The sequence below is a fragment of the Lepus europaeus genome, chromosome 20 (genome assembly GCF_033115175.1).
Source record: "Lepus europaeus isolate LE1 chromosome 20, mLepTim1.pri, whole genome shotgun sequence".
Classification (NCBI taxonomy): Eukaryota; Metazoa; Chordata; class Mammalia; order Lagomorpha; family Leporidae; genus Lepus; species Lepus europaeus.
In genome coordinates, this window is record NC_084846.1 from 7201910 (window position 1) to 7222228 (window position 20319).

The 20319-nt window shown below is 60.5% G+C and overlaps 1 protein-coding gene and 1 non-coding gene across 6 annotated transcripts in view; both read right to left on the minus strand.

Moving 5' to 3' along the window:
- MYO9B (myosin IXB) overlaps positions 1–20319 on the minus strand; it is a 64481-nt gene that overhangs the window by 36076 nt on the left and 8086 nt on the right. The gene's annotated exons all lie outside the window — the stretch shown is intronic.
- On the minus strand, positions 7753–7883 carry LOC133750128 (small nucleolar RNA SNORA11). Its single transcript, XR_009864649.1, has one exon. It is a non-coding gene; the product is annotated as a small nucleolar RNA SNORA11 (small nucleolar RNA).

Consider the following 20319-nt stretch of genomic DNA (forward strand, 5'->3'; position numbering starts at 1 on the left):
CTGAGACGGGGAAGAGGGGCATCCACCCACCAGCCTCACTCCCCCAGTGTCTGCAAAGGCCGGTCTGGGCCGGGAGCCGGGGACTCCGTCCAGGTCTCCCATGCGGGCGGCAGGGATCCAGTTCTTTGCATCACCACTGCTGCCTCCCAGGGCTTGCCTGAGCCTGGAATGAACCCCAGGAGCCCGGTCACAGCCACGGCCGCTCCCTCCCTGGGACAACCTGTGACACGCGGCTGGCTGAGGCAGACTGTGTGGCTCCCCATCTGATACGGTGAACCGCGGCCCAGGGGACGGGCCCAGACCCTGCCTGTGAGCCCAGAACGGTTTTCACATTTGTAAATGGTTAAAAAAAGAAAATAAAAGTTTCCCGATGTGTGAAAATCCTACTCGTGCTTCTGTGTGTTGGCGGCAACGGAGGTTGACAGGCGCAGAGCCAGGCTGCGCCTGGCCGGGTGCGGGGGAGCGAGGCCCACCCCCGGAGGAACCTCACAGCTCCAGGGATGACAGCCCGACTGCAGAACTTTTGCTTTAAAAATAAATTCAGGATGAAGCCAGCACAGCCCCAAACGAGCCATCTCGACGTGCACAGCTCAGCGGCATCCTTGGCACTGGCAGCACTGTGCGACCAAGAGGCCAGAATGTTCCCAGCCCCCGCCCCCCCACAAAAAGGAGCCTGTCTCTGTGGCTCCTCCCGTCCCGGGCGTCTCGGATCAATGGAGTCACAGTGTGTGGCCTTTTGTGTCTGGCGGCACGGGGAGCCCAGGCCACGGAGCGTGTCGGGCTTCCATCCCCTCTCACAGACGCTATTGGTACGTGGCCCCTCGGGGGCGCCCCCGCCCTCCCCTAGATTAACACAGGGAACACTCCTTCCCCCAAGCCAGGCTCCTGGGGTGCCCCCTTCCTACAAAGGACCTGCTGCCCAGGGTGGTTGAGAGGCAGGAAGAGGGTGGGCGCTTGGCACGGCGGTTAAACTGCTGCCGGTGCGCCGGCATCCTGGCCTGGAGAGCCTGGGCTCGAGTCCCGACTCCATTCCCGCTCCTGCGTATGCGCACACACCCGGGGAGGCAGCAGGTGCTGACCCACGTGCGTGGGTCCCTGTCACCCATGTGGGAGACCCCGATGGAGTTCCTGGCTCCAGGCTACAGCCCGGCCCAGCCCCGGGTGCCGCAGATGTTGGAGAGTGAACCAGTGCATGGGAGAGTCTTCAGTCCCTCCCTGCCTTTCCAATAAAGACAACAAAGAAAAATCATTAATCAACAACAATGGAAAAGGAACAAGGAGAAGGTGAGATGGAGCCTTGGGGGAACCTGAGGCAGGGAAGGTGGCTGGGACAGGGAGAAGGGGAGAGGAGGGAGGGCGTGTGTATGGGGGCAAGGCCACGGCCAAGGCCCCACTGCCTGGGAGGGGCTGAAACCGGGGAAGGCACAGCGTTGTCTTGCAGGCCTCCCCCCTACCCAAGGGGATGGACACTGGCTACTGGGCACTTCCTGTCTGCATCCTGCACGTGTTACCTCGGACAGCCTGACGGCCGAGGCAATGGTGCTTAGAGGCCAGGCTCGGGGGGGGGCAGTAACTGGGCCATGAGGGCGGAGTGGGGTTAGCGCTCTTAGGAGAAGGACCCCAGGCCGCTCTGGTCTGTGGCCCAAGGGGGCCAGGCCGCCGTGCACTGCTATGGTCGTCTGCCCAGAGCCCGTGGTGAAACGCAGTCCCTCGGGGAACTGTAAAAGGCAGGACAAGGGTTAAGCCGCCTGTGTCGCCGCGTGTGCTGGCCTGCCCTTGCTGCGGCCAAACACCTGAGTCAGACGAGGGCTGACGTGGCTCACGGTTTTGGAAGCTCCAAGTCCCAGGCTGGCCGGGCCCTGGGTGTGGTGGCCTCACGGCGGGAGCAGGTGCGGGTCTGAGACTGCTGCCACACGGCCGCCAGGGTCCCCTGGTCCCTCCTGCGGGCAGCGCCTCCCACTAGGCCCTGGCCCTTTTTAAATATTTATTTTTCATTTGTTTCTAGGGGAGAAACAGAGAGACAGAGACAGTTCCCATCCACTGGTTCATTCCCCAAACGTCTGAGACCCAGGGCTGGGCCAGGCTGAGGCCGGGAGCCGGAGCTCCCTCGGGGTCTCCCACGTGGGCCATCAGTGCTGCCTCCCAGGGTGCACACCAGCGGGAAGCTGGGATTCGAACCCAGGCACTCGGGGACAGGATGTGGGTGTCCCGGGCGTCAGCCGCTGCCCCTCACACGCTGGCCCTGACCACCTCCGGGCCCTGCCTCCCAGCCCAGCCACAGGTGGGGGATACAGCCTCTAACGCAGGAACCCCTGGGGGACGCACTCAGGCCACATCCAGCCCACGTGACGCCCACGCCACCTCCGGCAAGAAGGGCCTGGCCAGATGCGGCCCCTCGACCTCCGACCTCCGGGGCCAACAGGGCCACGTCCTGAATGCGGCTTTGTTCTTCACACCCCGCCCTCCCGTGGGACGGGGGGAGCCCCAGACGCCTGTGCGGAGACCGGCTCTGCCCGTGGTGGTGAGGCCTTGGGCAGAGCCGGGAGCAGCCTGGGCCGAGCCCACTTGCAGGTCACGAGCGCTGGAGACCACGGGGTCCAGGCCATGTGCTGACACTTGAGCCACACTGAGGTGACGAGCGGACGGCCCCAGAGAAGGGGGGAGGTCTGTGCAGGGCCGGGCAGCCACTGGGTGCTTGGGGGAGGGGGCTATATGGGCCTTGGGGAGGCAACATCGAGCCCTAATAGGAGTTCCTCCAGGTCTGACAGTGACCACGGAGCCCACTTCTTGTTCACAAATAAGAGGGGTCCTTACAGAGCTCTGAGGAGGGGCAGGTGCTGTGGGGCAATGGGTAAATCTGCCGCCTGTGGCTCTGGCATTCCTTATGGGCACCGGTTCAAGTCCCGGCTGCTCTACTCGCAATCCAGCTCTCTGCTATGGCCTGGGCAAGCAGTGGAAGATGGCCCAAGTGCTTGGGCCCCTGCACCCATGTGGGAGACCTGAATGAAGCTCCTGGCTCCTGGCTTCAGTCTAGCCCAGCCCTGGCTGTTGGCGGCCATTTGGGGAGTGAACCAGCAGATGGAAGATTCTCTCTAACTCTTTCAAATAAGAAAAAAAAAACTTAAAAAAAAAAAAAAAAAAGGAAAGCTAAATGCATGTGGTCTCTCCTTCTCGCACAATTTTCTGTTCAGTATTTCCGGCCCCTGGTTGACCTTGGGTAACTGCAGCTGTGGATGGCGGGGTGGGGTGGGGGTGGGGGCTGCCTACTTGTATACAGGGGAGATAAAAGGAGGTGCCAGGGCGAGGAGTCCGGATCCCCTCTGCTCTTTGTTCCTTTATGCACTTCGCTGTAAGCGCCGAGAATCCTTGGGTCAACAAAACTGCTTTTTGGGGCAGGCGCTGTGGCTTAGCAGGTAGAGCCGCCGCCTGTGACGCCAGCATCCCTTACGAGCACTGGTTCCAATCCAGGCTGCTCCACTTCCGAGCCGGCTCTCTGCTGAGGCACCTGGGAAAGCAGCGGAGGATGGCCCAGGTACCCGGGCCCCTGTCACCCACACAGGAGACCTGGACGGAGCCCCAGGCTCCTGGCCTCGGCCGCGCTCGGCCCTGGCTGCCGCAGCCTTTTGGGCAGTGAACCGGGGTGGATGCTCCCTCTCTCTCTAACTCTGCTTTCAGATAAAGAAGGCCCGACCGAGAAAGCCGGGACTCAGGAGTCTGTGAGTCGGACCTGGGGGAGACACCGTGAGGTGCCCCCGACTGCGCAGACGGGGAGGGGAGCGCGGGCGGCGCGTGGGGCACCTGCAGCAGGGAACGGCCTCTCTCTGCCTCACGGCACCCAGGCCCAGGGCCGGCCGCCCCTGCACTCTGGAAAGCCAGGCCCGCACTTCTAAATGCGGGGGTTGTTTCCGCGGCGGCTTCTAACCTGACAGCCGGCCTGGTGTCCTGGCGACAGCAGGGCCGTCCCCTCACACGGACGCACGCGAGGCCACCTCCCAGTAGAGGCCAAACGGAATTATGGGAGATGCTCGCTTTGGTGCCAGACAACTCAAAAACTAGGCATAGTTTTGGTTTTTTTTCCCTCTTGTTCTGTAACACGCATTTCCCATGAGCTTTTCCAAGACCCTTTCGTGGGCATGGAATTCACTTTTTTTTTGGCACCGGAATCGACTTACCCTTTAACTCTGTTTTGCACACGTGTGTGGGAGTACCCTGTCTGCATGTGTGGAAATATCACGTGGTACCCCATAAATTCAGAAAACTGCAACAACCCAGCCCCCCGGCCCCGGGGCCTCCGGAGGTGGCTGGCCCTGAGCGGCTTCTGGTTCTGTGATTACCCCAGGCGGTGCAGGCTGCTGGGCCGGGGCCGTGACCTCACGCGTCTGGTATGCGCTCCCGGCACACTGTGACTTTTCAGAGCCCGTCTAAAAATATCCGGCTGGTGCTATTACACATCCGAGGAGGAAATGCGGCCGGCGGGGGCTGGCCGGGGCGCGTGGTCTCCATGCGTCCGCCTGTGGGGGTGAGGAAGTGGACCCCAGGCCTGGGCGCTGGCCGGGATGGAGTCAGGCGTGGGGGCTGGCGAGGCATTTTGCCGGTGCGATCCGGAGGGGGCCCAGGCACGGGGCGGCTGAGAGCGCCACAAGGCTTCTACTTGTTTTTCCTCCCCTGCATAAAAAGACATGTTTCTAATAGAGGCTGCACGCTTCGGAAAAAGAAAAAAATCTAGTCCAGCCTCACTGGATCCAGCTGTCCAGAGGAAGTGAGGTCACTCTGGACGCACGTCTGTAGTCTCGGGTTCACTGTGGCGGCGGCTGAGACACGGAACCGACCTCAGCGTCCCCCCGGGGAGACGGCAGTGACTGGCAGGGTCTCTCCGCATCCTTGGGGGGCTGGTCCCGGGGCCCCCCCTGCCCCCGGGACACCACTGGCACTGGACCCGCCCTCGACTCACTGCACACGTACATCACCCCCACGTGACTGACAAGGCTAACACGGGGAGAGTGCTGGTACACGGTGGCTCCGACAAGCAAGGGCTCTTGTGCATGTCTGGCACAGGAGGTGCGCCTGCCCCGTGGCTGCGGACATGCAGCGCCGACTGTATACACGCAGCACCTTGAAAATCCAGGAAACCTTGTCCAGGGCAACAGAGCCAGGGACAGACCCCGAGGGCATCAGTGTTAAGTGAAAACAAGCCGGGCAGCAGGAAGACGGGGTCTTGCCGACACACACACACAAACACACACACAGCCACGCTCACCAAAGACAGCAGGGAGCGGCTGCCAGGAGACACAGGTTGGAGGCACCAAGTTTAGGTTAGACGTGGGGGAGGGGGCACGACGCATAGCAGATCTGTGGCACGGCACGGGGACCACAGTTAGTAAACATGGAATTAAGTTTATTTTCGTGCAAAGCAGTTTTTCAAAATATGCATTTTTCATGGGTCTTGTGAAGGCCCGGGGTCTGTCAAGAGCGTGTTTTCTAAAGACCCCAGCCCCACGCACGCCCCACATACACAGCAGTTTCCAGATGCTTCTGCAGAGGCCGCGCAGTGTTAGGGGGTTAAGCCACTGCCTGCAACGCCGGCATCCCTTACGGGCGCCGGTTCAAGTCCCGGATGCTCCACTTCCCATCCAGCTCCCTGCTAATGTGCCTGGAAATGCAGTGGAAGATGGCCCAAGTGCTTAGGCCCCTACACCGGGAAGAAGCTCCTGGCTCCAGATCAGCCCAGCTCTAGCCGTTGTGGCCATTTGGGGAGTGAACCAGCGGATGGAAGATCTCTCTCTCCCTCTGTCTATAACTCTACCTCTCTAATAAATAAAAATAAAAACCTTTAAAAATAGTTCTTTAGTAAAATAAACATTTTTTCACTCCAGTTTTCCATAAACTTCTTAAAAAGCTGGCTTACTCCCCACACTGGGCCCACGACTGCTGGGGCTGGGCCAGGAGAAAGCAGGAGATGAGAATTCAATCCGGGTCTCCCACGCAGGTGCAGGGCACCGAGCACTTGAGCCATCACTACTGCCTCCCAGGGTGTGTATGTGCAGGGAGCCGGAGAGAGGAGTGGAGCTCGGACTCGAACCCGGGCACTCTGAAGTAGGCTGTGGGTGACCCAAGGGGCAACCTACCCCTCCACAAACATTTTAAGTACTTTTGCATGAAATATTTTTGTGTTAATTAAAATTAAAATCTAAAAATGAAGGAAATATATAAGCTCACTAAACATCAACAACAAAATACCACAAAATAAAGATCCCCTAATTCAAATCCTGGCCCCCGCCCCCACCCCCTAGTTATGGTTTTAGGTAAAACCGATGAAGCGGCATCCTGGCATCCTTCTCCCACGGGGGCACTGTGTGCCCACCAGGCTCCCGGCCCCGGCCATGGGCCAGGACTGCCAGTGCCTTCTCACTGTCCCCATCCCACCTTCAGAAAAGTCTTTACGGGGCTGGCGCTGTGGCGCAGCGGGTAAAGCTGCCGCCTGCAGTGCCGGCATCCCACGTGGGCATTGGTTCCAGTCCTGGCTGCTCTGCTTCCGACCCTGCTCTCTGCTGTGGCCTAGGAAAGCAGTAGAAGATGGCCCAAGTCCTTGGGCCCCTGCACCCACGTGGGAGACCCGGAGGAGGCTCCTGGCTCCTGGCTTCGGATCGGCGCAGCTCCGGCCACTGTGGCCAGTCAGGGAGTGAACAAGCAGATGGAAGACCTCTCTCTCTCTGATTTTCACATAAATAAATAAATATTTTTTTAAAAGTCTTTATAAAATATTAGTCATTAGTCAAAGACTTACTGATTTATCAGAGTGAGAGAGAGAAAGAGAGAGGTCTTCCATCTACTGGTTCACTCCCCAAATGGCTGCAATGGCAGAGGCGGGACCAGGTGGAAGACAGGAGCCTGGAACTCCACCTTGTTCTCCCACAGGAGTGGCAGGGGCCCAGGCACCTGGACCATCCTGCACTGCTCTCCCAGGTGCGCTGGCAGGGAGCAGGACTGGAAGCGGAGCAGCCGGGACTTGAACTGGCACTCACCATGGTGCCCCGCTGCACCACAACACCAGCCCTATTTCTATTTATTCGGAAGACACAGAGCTCCCATCCACTGGGCTCACTCCCCAAATGCCCACAACAGCCAGGAGCTCCATCAGGTTCTTGTGCTTACGGCTGGGGCCCATGGACTGGAGCCGTCACTGCTGTCTGGTTGCAGCTGGGTTGAAAGTGGAGCCAGGACTCCCCCAGGCACTGTGGGATGTGGGCATCGCAACCGCCACTTCCAACGTCCGCCCCGAAGCCTTGATTTCTTTTGTTTTGTTTTGACAGGCAGAGTGGATAGCGAGAGAGAGACAGAGAGAAAGGTCTTCCTTTTTGCCGTTGGTTCACCCTCCAATGGCCGCTGTGGCTGGCGCATCGCGCTGATCCGAAGCCAGGAGTCAGGTGCTTCTCCTGGTCTCCCATGGGGTACAGGGCCCAAGCACTTGGGCCATCCTCCACTGCCTTCCCGGGCCATAGCAGAGAGCTGGCCTGGAAGAGGGGCAACCGGGATAGAATCCGGCACCCCAACCGCGACTAGAACCCGGTGTGCCGGCGCCGCAAGGCGGAGGATTAGCCTGTTAAGCCACGGCACCGGCCAATTTCTGAGACCGGCCACAACCCACGCAGGCTGGACTGGACGGGTTCACGGCGGCCACTTTCACCACGAACTCCTGCAGCTTTCCTTCTGGGGTGGAGCCTGCCCGGAGGCCGCACAGAGGTGGATGGGGACGCGTGTGGGGTGTGTGTGGGGAGAGGGAGGCCATGCGCTGTGTGCCCCTCGTCACAGTGACCCCGGGTTTCTGTGGGGTGCGGTGTAAACAGAGGAGCCATCCCTCAGGCCCCCTGCTCTGAGCGCACCCTCGGTTCGGGTCACCTCAACAGTGCATGTTGAAGGATTCCGGGGCTGGCGTTTGCCCTGGCAGGGGAGGCTCTGAAGTGCCTGGCTTTGGGTCCTGGCTGTTTCTGACCTAGCTCCCTGCTGTTGCAGACCCTGGGAGGCAGCAGGTGGGGGTTCATGTACCTAGCTCCCTGCCCTGCCATCCACGTGGGAGACCCGGGTGGAGCTCCTGGCTCCTGGCCCAGCCCTAGCTACCGGGAGCATCTGGGGAGTGACCCGACAGATGGGAGATCTCCGTCTCTGCCTCCCAAATAAATAAAATGTTAAAAATGTGACCAAGCATCCCTAACTGGACATCGTACAGTGGGTAACTGCATTGAAACAGCAGACGGCAAAGGCCAGCCTCCCCCACCCCGTGACAAGGCCCGCCCACGAGGCCCACCTCCTGCACCACAGCCAGGTTACGTCTGCCCTTGTAGCACCACTTAGCGGGCTCGGGAGCCCCGTTCTGCTCAGACCATGGCATAGACCGTGCCCCGATTCACACGGGGCAGCCGAGCCTGACAGCAGGTGGCCCGCGGGACAGGCACTTCAGTCGGGAACACAGATCCCCAGGCAGCCGGGGGACACACCGCGGAACGCCTGCCCCAGCAAACAGATTTCGCTTTCAGATTTCAAAACCCTGAAAGTTCCTCGGAAGAGGCTCGGAGAAGCAAACCTGCTCCTCCGTCTCCAGTGTGGGCAGACGAAGCCCCCACCACCAGCCGGGTTTCTCCCCGAGGGCAAGCCTCTCCCGACCATGCTTGGCCTCATCCATCCAGCAAGGCTGAGGGGACCGGCCTGGGACAACTCTGTCACCCCTAGACGGACCTGCAGCTGTCCTGAAAGTTCTAGAAAGTTCCAGTGACTTCCTTCATGTCTACTACGACTGCCGTGCCGCGCGGAGGGACCTCGGTTCCCGTGTATCTGGGTCTCGTTTGTTCATTCAGTCACTCACAGGAGCACAGTTTAAAGATGTGCTGCTGTGAACCAGGCTCCGCTGGCTAACACCTGGCGCATCCACCACGGGGTGCGCGTCACCACCTCCGGCAGCCGCCCTGGGCTGGCCAGGGGCAAGGGGCCTTGAGCCGGAGCCTCCAGTTCAAGGTGATGGCTCTGCCCCAGGTCCAGACCATGAGCTGCGCAGGCCCTGTGGGCAAGGTCGGGCACCCAGGACGGGAGTGACCGGAATTTCAAGGAGAGACCTTATTGTTATTTAGAAAGTTAAAAAATGTATCAGAATGACAGACACACAGAGATTTTTCCATCTGCTCCTTCACTCCCCAAAAGCCCACAACGTTCAGGGCTGGGCCAGGCTGAAGCCAGGAGCCAGGAGCTCCATCCGGGTCTCCCACATGGGCGGCGGGGCTCCGAGTACTTGAGCCGTCACCTGCTGCCTCCCGGGGTGGGCACTGGCAGGGAGCTGGCCTTGGGAGTGGAACATGCCTGGAACCCAGGCACTGAGATGCGGGATGTGGGGAGCCCAGTGGCAGCTCCCCCAGTACAACACAATTTTCTTACCACGTGCATTTCCCATGAAGGTTCTCACGGCCACTAGGCGTGACTGCACGTTTTGGTTCTTTTTTTGCACCAATGCCCACGACCTGTCTGAAGTGCCCTCGTGACGCCTCCCTCCTTGGCCTTGCCTGGGAACCGTGGGCTGACGGCTGCCCTGGGCACTCCGTGAGACGCCCCCGGCATGCGGGCATGGACAGGAGGCAGCCCAGGAAACACTGGAGGCAGGAGGCTCTGCGGGGTCGCAGCCCGAGGCGGGGGCGGGGTGAGAAGAGACAGGGACACCCCCTCCCTGGGGGCTGGGAGCAGAGCAGGGGTGAGGAAGTGAGAGGCCCAGCTGATGCACTTGCAACAGAGCTGCTGTGAGGGGCGGGGTGCAGGGACGCTGAGGCTGGCAGGGAGGGGGGAGGAAGCCAGCATGGGGGGGGGGGGTGGGGACGCCAGGCGAGGACAAGCGGAGATGAGGCAGCAGCCGTGGGGGTGGCCGTGGGACCGACAGGTTCCCCCCCCCCCCGGAGCCTGTGCAGGTGGCAGCTGCTGGCCTGCGGATGTGGGGGCAGGAAGTTGAGGAGTCACCCCAACCTCAGGGCTCCAGCTCCCTGACTCTCGGAGGAGGAAGTGGAAGCTCCCCAGGGCCCGGCCCACACTCCGTCTCCCTGGGCTGTCTCTGCTTCCTGTCGCCCACCCGAGGGGCTTGGCAGGGCTGTGCAGGGGGCCGAGTAGCCGTGTGCCTGCTAGCAAGAGGCGCCCACGGTCAGGCGTGGACGGAAACAAGGAGACGCCGCGAGCACGCCTGAGGCGGGAGGAAGCTCTGGAAGGAGACCAGACTCCCCCAGGGGCAGGGGTCTCACAGAGTGGATGGGGCCGGCGCCCCGCAATCTTGAGATCAAACCCAAGCCCGGGGTGGCAGCTTGGCCCCGTGGGTGAGACGCCTGCACCTCACACAGCAGTACCTGGTTCCAGTCCCAGCTCCACTTCCCATTCCAGCTCCCTGCTGACCCACACCTGGGACGCAGAGCAGGTGATGGCTCAAGTGCCTGGGCCCCTGGCACCCATATGCAAGACCACGACAGAGCTCCTGGCTCCTGGCTTCTGGCTGGCCCAGCCCCGGCTGTTGTGGCCACCTGGGGAATGAACCAGCGGATGGAAGATCTCTGTCCATCTCTCAGCCTTACAAAGAAATAAACGGACATTTTTAAAACTGAAAATAAATAAATACGAAAAAGAACGGTCCTCCCATCTCCCCCACAAGTACAAAACAAGTCATCAGATCCCGTGTCCCAGTACGTGGCACCCGGCGGCGTGGGTTCAGGCTCGGGCAGAGCCGCGCCCACAGTCACGGGAGGCACACAGAACACAAGCGGGCTTTCACGGGGGCCGGTCCTGCCCGGTCCCGAGGGCTGCAGAAGGATCCGAGGAATTTCCCCACGTTCCCCCGGGGGGCACCCACATCTACCCCTCTCTCTGGGGGGTTTTGTTCTATTCAGCTCATTGCAGAGTTAGGACATTCACTCTTTCCTATCTATAAAGTGATTTTTTAAAAACATTTGTGTATGTTATCTATCTGATGGCCGGAGCGGCAGATGCTTTTACACACACAAATCTTCCATCCACTAATTCACTCCCCACACGCCCGAAATGGCCCTGGCTGGGCCAGGCTACAGCTAGGAGTCAGGAGCTCCATCCAGGTCTCCTCAGCAGGTGGCAGGGGCCCAAACACTTGAGCCATCACCTGCTGCCTCCTGGCTTCAGCCTGGCCCAGCCCTGGCCGTTGCAGCCATCTGGGGAGTGAACCAGTGGATGGAAGACCTCTCTCTCTCTCTCTCTCTCTGTAACTCATAAATAAATCTTAAAAAAAAAAAAAAATTCTGAAATCCATGCCTACAAGTGGTCTTCAGAAGGTTCGTGGAGCACGTGCCTAATGAAAAAGCCCACATCCTTCATTTATCTGACGGACACAGATGGATCAGGAACTCCCATCTGCCGCTTCATTCCCCACCGGCCCCTGACCAGGGTGGCGGGGCCCCGGCCGCCTGCCAGGGTGAGCAGCAGCAGGAAGCTGGGGCCGCGAGGGCACTGAGGTAGGGCTGCAGCGCGTCCCCCGCCGGGCACATCCTGCAGTGCCCGTGCACCTGCTCCTCTCGGCGGCTCTGGTGAGGTGTGCACACAGTGCGCAGGCAGTGGCTGTCTGCTTAGCGGGCAGTATGGCTTCAGTGAGCGCCCATGTCGCCACGCACGGCGTTCAGGGGTCTGAGCGCCGGCTTCTCATTATCACAGCTGTTGCTCTGCATGGTGTCTGCCCATCGAAGCACCAACGAGCCTGACCTTCTACTTAGCTATTAATAACTTAAAAAATTACGAGAGAGAGAGAGAGAGAGAGAGAGAGAATGCATGCTCTCCCATCCTCTCGTTCACTCCCCAAATGCTTGCAACAGCTGGGAGCCCAGCCCAGGTCTCCCACGGGGAGACGGGGACCTGACCACTGGAGCCATCGCTGCTCCTCCCAGGACCAGCACCAGCGGGAAGCTGGAGTGAGGAGCCAGAGCCGTGAACTGGACCCCGCAAGTCTTCCCATCCCAGGAACTCACCAGCGAGACGGCCTCATTCCCTTCCAAGGCTGGGCCCACGGCTGCCACCCCCGTCCCCACCTGCTGGTCACTGGCTGTTTGTGGCTATGGCTGGGGATCCCATCTGGTGACTTCCTGATACGGGCACCCTCACTTTGCAGCTGATCATAGCTGCACCTGAACGTGGCGGGTGGCGCCATTCAGTGAAGGTCGTGGGGAGACAGTTGCTGCAACACACAGTTCCAAAACCACGTGGACCTGGATCTGCGCACCGGACAGAAGGCCAGCACCCTGGGGTGGGCCAGAGGGAGGACCTGCAGCTGCCAGGGCCCCCTCAGGCCCCCTCCCTGCAGGTGTGACTACCTCTCTCCACACCTTGGGGCCCACCCCCGGGGCCAGCATCCTCTCTCCCTCCCTTCCTTACAGCACTGGGGCAGCAGAGCCAATATTTCGGTCTACCCCTGCCTCGCTGGCCCCTGGGCGAGCACACAACCATGCATCCCCTGGTGGGTCGGGGGTGATGGAGAGGACAGTCTGGGGACCCAGGTGTGGGCTGGGGGCCTGGGATGAGCGCAGTCTCAGCCCGAGGCAGATCTGCAGACGCTCCAGAGAGGCCGAAGGATCTAAATTCCCAATCAAGAGCCACAGGGGAGCCTCTGATTCTTAGAGGGGGGCGGGACTCTACTCTGGGCTTTCATCCCAGGACGAGGGAGGTCTAGGTGCAAATGAGGCAAGAGCGTCTACTCACCCCTTCCCTGGTCTTTCGTTTCTTTTCTCTCTTTCTTTTTTCTTTCTTTCTTTCTTTTTTTTTTTTTTAAGATTGATTTTATTTGAAAAGCAGAGATACAGAGAGAGAGAGGTCTTCCATCCATTGGTTCACTCCCCAGATGGCCACATCAGCCGGAGCTGAGCCAAGCTGAAGCCAGAGGCTTCTTCTGGGTCTCCCATGCAGGTGCAGGGGCCCAAGCACTTGGGCCATCTTCTACTGCTTTCCCAGGCCAGAGCAGAGAGCTGGATCGGAAATGGAGCAGCCAGGACTTGAACTGGCGCAGGCTGGGGCTTTACCAGCTATACCACAGCACCAGCCCCTATTCTTCTTTTTAAAAATTAATTTATTTACTTGAGAGGCTGACGGGGCGCTCTCACGCACTGGTTCACTCCTCAAAGGCTCACAGTAGCCCACAGCGAGGGGGCGGGGACTTGAGGACTTGCATCAGCACTGCCACCTCGAACGGCGCGCGTGAGCAGGGAGCTGGAGTCAGCAGCGGACATCAGGGTCCGGCAGGTGCCACGGTGGGTTAGGCAGCCAGCTGCAACGCCGGCACCCCCGTATTGGAGCACGGGTTTGGGTCCCGGCTGCTCCACTTCTGATTTGGTTTCATGTGCCTGGGAAGGCAGTATTTGCTGGCCCAAGTACTTAGGTCCCTGCCACCCATGGTGGGAGACCTGGTTGGAGCTCCTAGCTCCGGGATTTCAGCCTGGTCCAGCCCTGGCTGTTGCGGCCATTTGGGGAGTGAACCAGCAGATGGAAAATCAGTCTGTCTCTCTCTCTGCTGTCACTCTACCTCTCCGATAAACAAACCGTAAAAACAAAAACCAAGAACACAGCAGAGCCAGGATGCACACCAGCACTCCAAGCTGGGCGTCACCACTGCACCACCTCCCGCTCCTTAGCAACCGCGCTAGGAACACGGGTCCGGAGGCGCAGAGGTCTCCACCCCCGGTATGAGGACCTGAAGTTGCACCCACACAGTCAGCCTGCTTCTCACTTCCAGGACAGCCGTCGGTGCACCCACGCGATTTCCCACACTCTGAGGGGGAGACGGCCGCTGTGACGGGTGACCCGGCCCGGCTGTGGGTTACCGGAAGTGTTGAGGCCACGAAGTGTGGCAGGGGAGGTACAGTCAACACGGCTGCCGCTCAAGGCGCTTCCACCGTGTGGAATCAGGATGCGCCCAGTGCCAGACGCTTTCCTGACAAGGAGCCCTGGGTCGGGGAGAGTCTGACGCCAGGGCTGCCCCGCCTTGCGGGGGCAGAAGTTGGGCTGGGGGCAGGGCTGACGCAGCAGCAGGCTCAGGAGAAGGAACCCGAGAGCTGCCGGCCCATCGCTCTGTACCCCACAGCCCCGGGAAGCAAGGGCTCCACTGCGGGCAGCTCGGCCCAAGTCTGAATCCTGGCACTGGGGCCGGCGCTGTGGTGTAGTAGTCTAGTCTCCACCTGTGCATCCCATAGGGACACCGGTTCGAGTCCCGGCTACTCCACTTCCCATACAGCTCTCTGCTGTGGCCTGGGAAAGCAGCGGAAGACGGCCCAAGTGCTTGGGCCCCTGAACCCGCGTGGCAGACCCGGAAGAAGCTCCTGGCTCTGGATCAGCTCAGCTTTAGGGACTGAACCAGTGGACAGAACAGCTCTCTCTCTGCTTCTCAAATAAATAAAATAAATCTTTAAAGAAAAAAAAAAATCTCGGGCCTGGAACTCGGCTGCGACCCAGCGTGGGCCTGGCTTGGGAGTTGGGGCCCCGACACCTCATGAGCTCCCAGACAGCACAGCACACCTGGTGGGGGGTGCCCTGGTGGCAGGGGCGGGGAGCATTTCAGAGGAAGCACATGGCGAGAGAGGGTGCTTGCTGGGCGGGGGGGGGGGGGGGGGGGGGCAGGGCTGCGCTGCCCTTGGCAATGGGAACGTGGGGAGGGCTGCGGCCAAGGTCTGACACAGCCCCTGTGTGCTCTGAGCGCCTGCTGAAGGCAGGAGGAGCACAGGGGTCGGCACACAGCCCTCGGGGGTCAGAGAGGGCCCGCGCCTTGCTTCTTGAACGTTCCGCGATGGCACAGTCACCGGGTGAGTCCCTGGGTGGCCAGCACACAGCTCTCACGGTTAACACGACGTCCACGCACGGCTGTTCACTGCTCAATGCGCTTTTCCTGTCCCAGCATCCCATGGCTCTTAAATCTTGCATCGCTGGTCTTGCTTTTGAAACTTTTTTTTTTTTTTTAATTATTTATTTGACAGGCAGAGTGACAGAGAGAAGGAGACACACAGAGAGAGGGAAAAACCTCCCACACGCTGGTTCTCTTTTCAATGCAACAGCCGGGGCCGGGCCGGGCCGGGCCAGGCAGAAGCCAGGAGCCAGGAGCTCCATCCGGGTTTCCCACGTGGGTGGCGGGGGCCCAAGTCCTTGCATCATCACCTGCTGCCCTGCCCGTAAGCAGGAAGCTGGAGTCAGGGGCCAGAGCTGGGACTCGAACCAGGCTCTCTGCCAAGACACACACCTGTGCCCGCCTCCTGCTATATTTAGTCATTCCACCTCCAAAGGTTCCTCCAGGCTGTGAACATCACTCGGACCTCCCTTGCCTTGGGGTTCTGACGGGCTTCTAACACAGTGCCTGCCCTGGCACAGCGGCGCAGAGGGTAAAGCCACCGCCTTCGACGCCGGCATCCCATAGGGGCAGCGGTCTGAGTCCCAGCTGCTCCACTTCTGACCCCAGCTACTCCGCCAGGGGAAGGCAGCGGAGGGCGGCCTGAGTGCTCGAGTCCCTGAGCCCACATGGGAGACCTGGATGGAGCTCATGGCTCCTGGCTTTGGCCTGGTCCAGGCCGGGCCGTTGTAGGCATTTGGAGAGAGAACCAGCAGATGGAAGATATCTTTCTCTCTGTAACTGCCTCTCAAGTAAAATAAAAATATGTGTTTTTTTTTTAAATAAGCTTAACGGCTTTATGGAGGTATAACTGACAAACGCAATGGTGTCTGGGTGCAGGGTACAAAGGGATACTTTGACGCTTGGACGCACTGGGAAACAACTGCACCGCGACCAAGTTACGGGGCTTGGCCAGCCCCTCACAGCTATGATTTGCTGCTGGTTTTTTTGTTTTTGTGGTGAGAACACTGAAGCCTGCCTTCTCAGCAAATTTCTCCAGCAGACAACACAGCAGCGCCCCGAGCTGACTCACCTGGGACCTGAAACTCTGTGTGTTCTGAGCCACGTGGCCTGGCTCCCGGCCTGGCTCCCACCCCGGCAGCCACATCTGACAACTCTGGATCTCGCAGCTGAGCGAGGCTGCACGGTGTGCATCTCCCTGTGCCTGGCTCCAGGCTCAGCCCTGTTGTCAGAAATGACAGGATCGGGGGGCTGGCGCTGTGGCACAGCTGGTTAATGCCCTGGTCTGAAGCGCCGGCATCCCGTATGGGCACCTGTTCGAGTCCTGGGTGCTCCACTTCCGATCCAGCTCCCTGCTGTGGCCTGGGAAAGCAGCAGAAGATGGCCCAAGTCCTTGGGACCCTGCACCCGTGTGGGAGACCCGGAGGAGGCTCCTGGCTCCTGGCTTCAGATCGGCGAAGCTCTGGCTGTTGCAGCCATCTGGAAAGTGAACCAGCAGATAGAGGACCTCTCTCTGACTCTCTCTTCTTCTCTCTTTGTGTAACTCTGACTTTCAAATAAATAAATAAATCTTTAAAAAAAAGGCCAGCGCCGCAGCTCAATAGGCTAATCCTCCGCCTAGCAGCGCCGGCACACCAGGTTCTAGTCCTGGTCAGGGCGCCAGATTCTGTCCCGGTTGCCCCTCTTCCAGGCCAGCTCTCTGCTGTGGCCAGGGAAGGCAGTGGAGGATGGCCCAAGTGCTTGGGCCCTGCACCCCATGGGAGACCAGGATAAGTACCTGGCTCTTGCCTTCGGATCAGCGCGGTGCGCCAGCCGCGGCGGCCATTGGAGGGTGAACCAACGGCAAAGGAAGACCTTTCTCTCTGTCTCTCTCTCACTGTCCACTCTGCCTGTAAAAAAAAATAAAATTAAAAAAAAAAGAAAAGAAAAGAAAAAAAAAAAACACAGTTTACTTTGAAGGGCTGACACCGTGTAAACCATCCACTGGTTCACTCCTCAAATGCCCACAACAACCGGGGCTGGGCCAGGCTGAAGCCAGGAGCTCCATCCGGGTCTCCCACGTGGGTGGCAGGGACCCAGGCACTTGGGCCATTGCTGCTGGCTCCCTGTGTATTAGCAGGGGGCTGGATGGGAAGTGGAGCGGCCGGGACTAGAACAGGCGCTGGTTTGGGATGGCTGCGTCCCAAGCGGCGGCTTCGCCCGCTGCACCCCAACGCCCACCCCATCATCTTTTTTCGCGTACTCATCTGAGACATTGAAAGCTTGGGAGAGGGTGGTCAGCTGTCCTCTGAGTCTGGGTTTCTCTGACTTCTCTCTCCGCTGCCTGCTCCTCATCAGCACGGTTTTACGGGCACCCGGGCCGCACCCGGTCGCTGCGGTGGCCTGCGGAGCTGCTGCCTGCTCACGGTGGCGGAGCTTGGAGCACACCTGTCCCTCGGCACTCATGGGGGACTGGTTCTGGGACCCCCTGTGGACACTGAAGCCCGTGATGCTGGGGCCGCTTCCCTGGCCCGGCGTCTGCCCTGAACCCGCACACCCCTTCCGCAGACTTCCAGTCACACAGCAGCACCCTGGGATCCTGCACGTCCCGTTCCCCAAGACGCCAGCTGCAGGGAGCCAGCCAGCAGCCGTGTGCCAGGGTCACAGGGCTGCGCTGCAGCTGGGCGGCGGAAGCGGGGCTTGCTGGAGACCCGGCTCTGACTCCGGGGCCCTCCAGAGGCCTGCTGTCGGGACCTGGTGGCTGAGTCACACAGGAGGAAACGCGGGGGCCCGCGTGCCCAGGGCGGGGCCAGCTGGAGTCGGTAGGAAATGAATCGGCTGCCAGGCTCGACGGGTGACTGTTGCGGGCTGGGCTCCCACCCCAGCTAGCCAGGCAGGTGGCCCAGAAAGATGGACACCCGGGTCCCCTGTCATCACAACCCTGGCACAGCAAACCCCAGGACACACACCAAGGGCGGCGGCGGCCTGGCCTCAGTGCTTCAGCTTCTAATCAGCTCTCCGATTCTAAGGAGGCCGCTCTCAGTGCCTAAAATACACCCCGTCATTTCACTCCGCGCTCCCGGAACGCCGCTTCCTCCCCTGGTCTGAAATAGCCTCAGCTCCGGAGCGCTGGGGCTCGGCCCTCTGCACAGCAGGCCCGAGAGGCCCGAGTGGAGGCGTGCAGGGCCCGGGGGCACGGAGACCACCGCGGGCGGGGGACCAGGCGGCCTCCGCGCTCACGGCTGCCAGGGGCCCGGTCATCTGCATGACCCGAACCCAGGACACTGGCTGTGGCGTGATCTCCCCGTGGTGGGCTCTGCTGGCCTCCGCCCTCTGGGTCCCCTTCTTCCCGTCCAGTTGCTGCCCCCCACGCACAATCTCGGGCTGGCGTTCTCCGGGGTGGGGGGATGCGGGAGGGCACCAGGGCTGGGGAACGCCCCCTCCCGCCCTACAAGGGCCACTGGCTCCTCCCTGAGTGAGGAAACTTCTCCTGGGAGCTGTCCTGGCTTCATTATTCCCCGACCGTGAGTTCCTCCTGCTCCGGACACCAGCTTCCTCCTGGGTGCCCACTGTCCCCAGCAGACCACCTGGCCAGCAGGCAGGATGCAGGTGATCTTAGAGCCCCGGATGTGCAGCCCTGCAGGGTATAAGGCAGCCAGGACTCCACAGAGCCTAACTCCTCCAGCCATGCCCAGCTGCCTGAGGGGCGGAGAGAGCGAGGGATCCAGTCTCCCCATGCGGCTCTAGGGGCCCCTATGAACCTGTGTGCACACGGCACGAACATCAATGCAGGGACAGTGCGCCTGGCACCGCCACCTTTCTGCGCCGAGGCGGGGGCCTGGCTTCACCGTGTCTGGGAAGGAAGGGCTGGGCAGGGGTGCACAGCAGGTGGGAGACCCCTGCGGAGGGTTCTGCAATGTTTTGTGCTCAGGGGCGACAGTGCTCCTCCGGTATCCGCGGGGGACTCGTTCCGGGACCCCCAAGCTGCAGACGCTCAGGCCCCCTCTGTAAAATGGCGCGGCGTCTGCACGGGACCACGGGCAGACTTGCAATCCCCCGCGCGACGTGGGGAGGCGCTGTCGGCGCAGCTGTGGCCCTGGATTGCTCAGGGAATCGCGACAACGACAAAGAAGTCCCTGCACACGTAGGACAGACGCAGGGCCCCCTCCTCAGGTATTTTCCATCGGCATTCGGCTGCACCCACGGACGCAGAGCTGCGGGTACCGAGGGCCCAGGGCACTAGGGGTCAGCGCCCCCTTCCCCACAAAGGGCCAGGCAGGGAGCAGATACATTTAAATTATCCTCACTTGATGTAAAGGAAAGCAGGAGCTGCAGGCAGGCAGGCAGGCAGATGGATAGAGGATGTCCACCGTCCACCCGCTGGTTCACGCTACATGCCTGTAACACCAGAACTGAGCCAGGAGCTCCATCAGGGTCCCCCACGTGGGCGGCAGGGACTCAAGTACTTGAGCCGTCACGGCTGCCTCCGGCGTGCGCAGCAGCCAGAAGCCGGAATCAGGAGTGGAGCCCAGACTCGAGCCCAGGTGCTCCCATATTGCACGCGAGCACCCCGGCCGGGGCCTTGAACCACTGTGCCCACTGCCCCCCCGCCCCCGGAACGCTGGCTTAAGGAAACCCAGATCGAGGTCCTGGGGCTCCCGCTGGACACATCTGGGAATGAACTCGCAAATGGGAGATCTCTCGCTCGCTCTGCTTTTGAAATAAAAATCTAACCATAAATAAACACGCGTTTTTACAACAAAAGCTGCACACTGATGCCAAAATGACAGCCGCCGCCGATCTCGGTCAGGGAGGGCCTCCAGCTCTGAGCGGCGGCAGTGCCCCGTGGTCTCCTCGCCAGAGAATGTTCTGGGAGCTCCCTGTGCCCCCTCCCCACCCCCGGCCAGCCACGGTTTTGATTTCTGTGGTTTCAGTTACCTGTGGTTAACCACAGGTCGAAAACATTAAATGGAAAATTCCAAAAATAGACAGCTCGGGAGTTCTAGAGCGCAGGCCGCCCCAACTGGGGCGCGAGACTCCTCTGTCCGGGGTCTCGACGCCACACCAGGGGAAAAGAGCACGCCCGCGGCCAAGGGCGCCCTCCGCAGAGCCGCCCTGAGTGCCGGAGCTCCCTGGCGTCCTTAGCCCACGCCAGGCGCTGGCTGAGGCCCCGCTCTCCACCCCCACGCCTCTCCCACACACCAGGAGCCACTGCCGGGGACGTGTTGTGGCTGGGGGCAGGGTGGAGAGCATCCCACGGTCCCCAAGGTGTCAAAATCCTGATGCATTTCATTACAGTAGCCCATCTGCCTGTTTCCATGTAACACTTTTGGGTTTTTTTTTTTTAATTTATTCTCTCTTCTCAGGGTTCATTTGTTTCTTACCTATCAGGGGTTGGGAGAAGCCACAGCCCACGGAGCAAATCTGCTGACAACGGTTTCTACAAATAAAGTTTTATCGGCACACCCCCGTCCTGCCCGGCC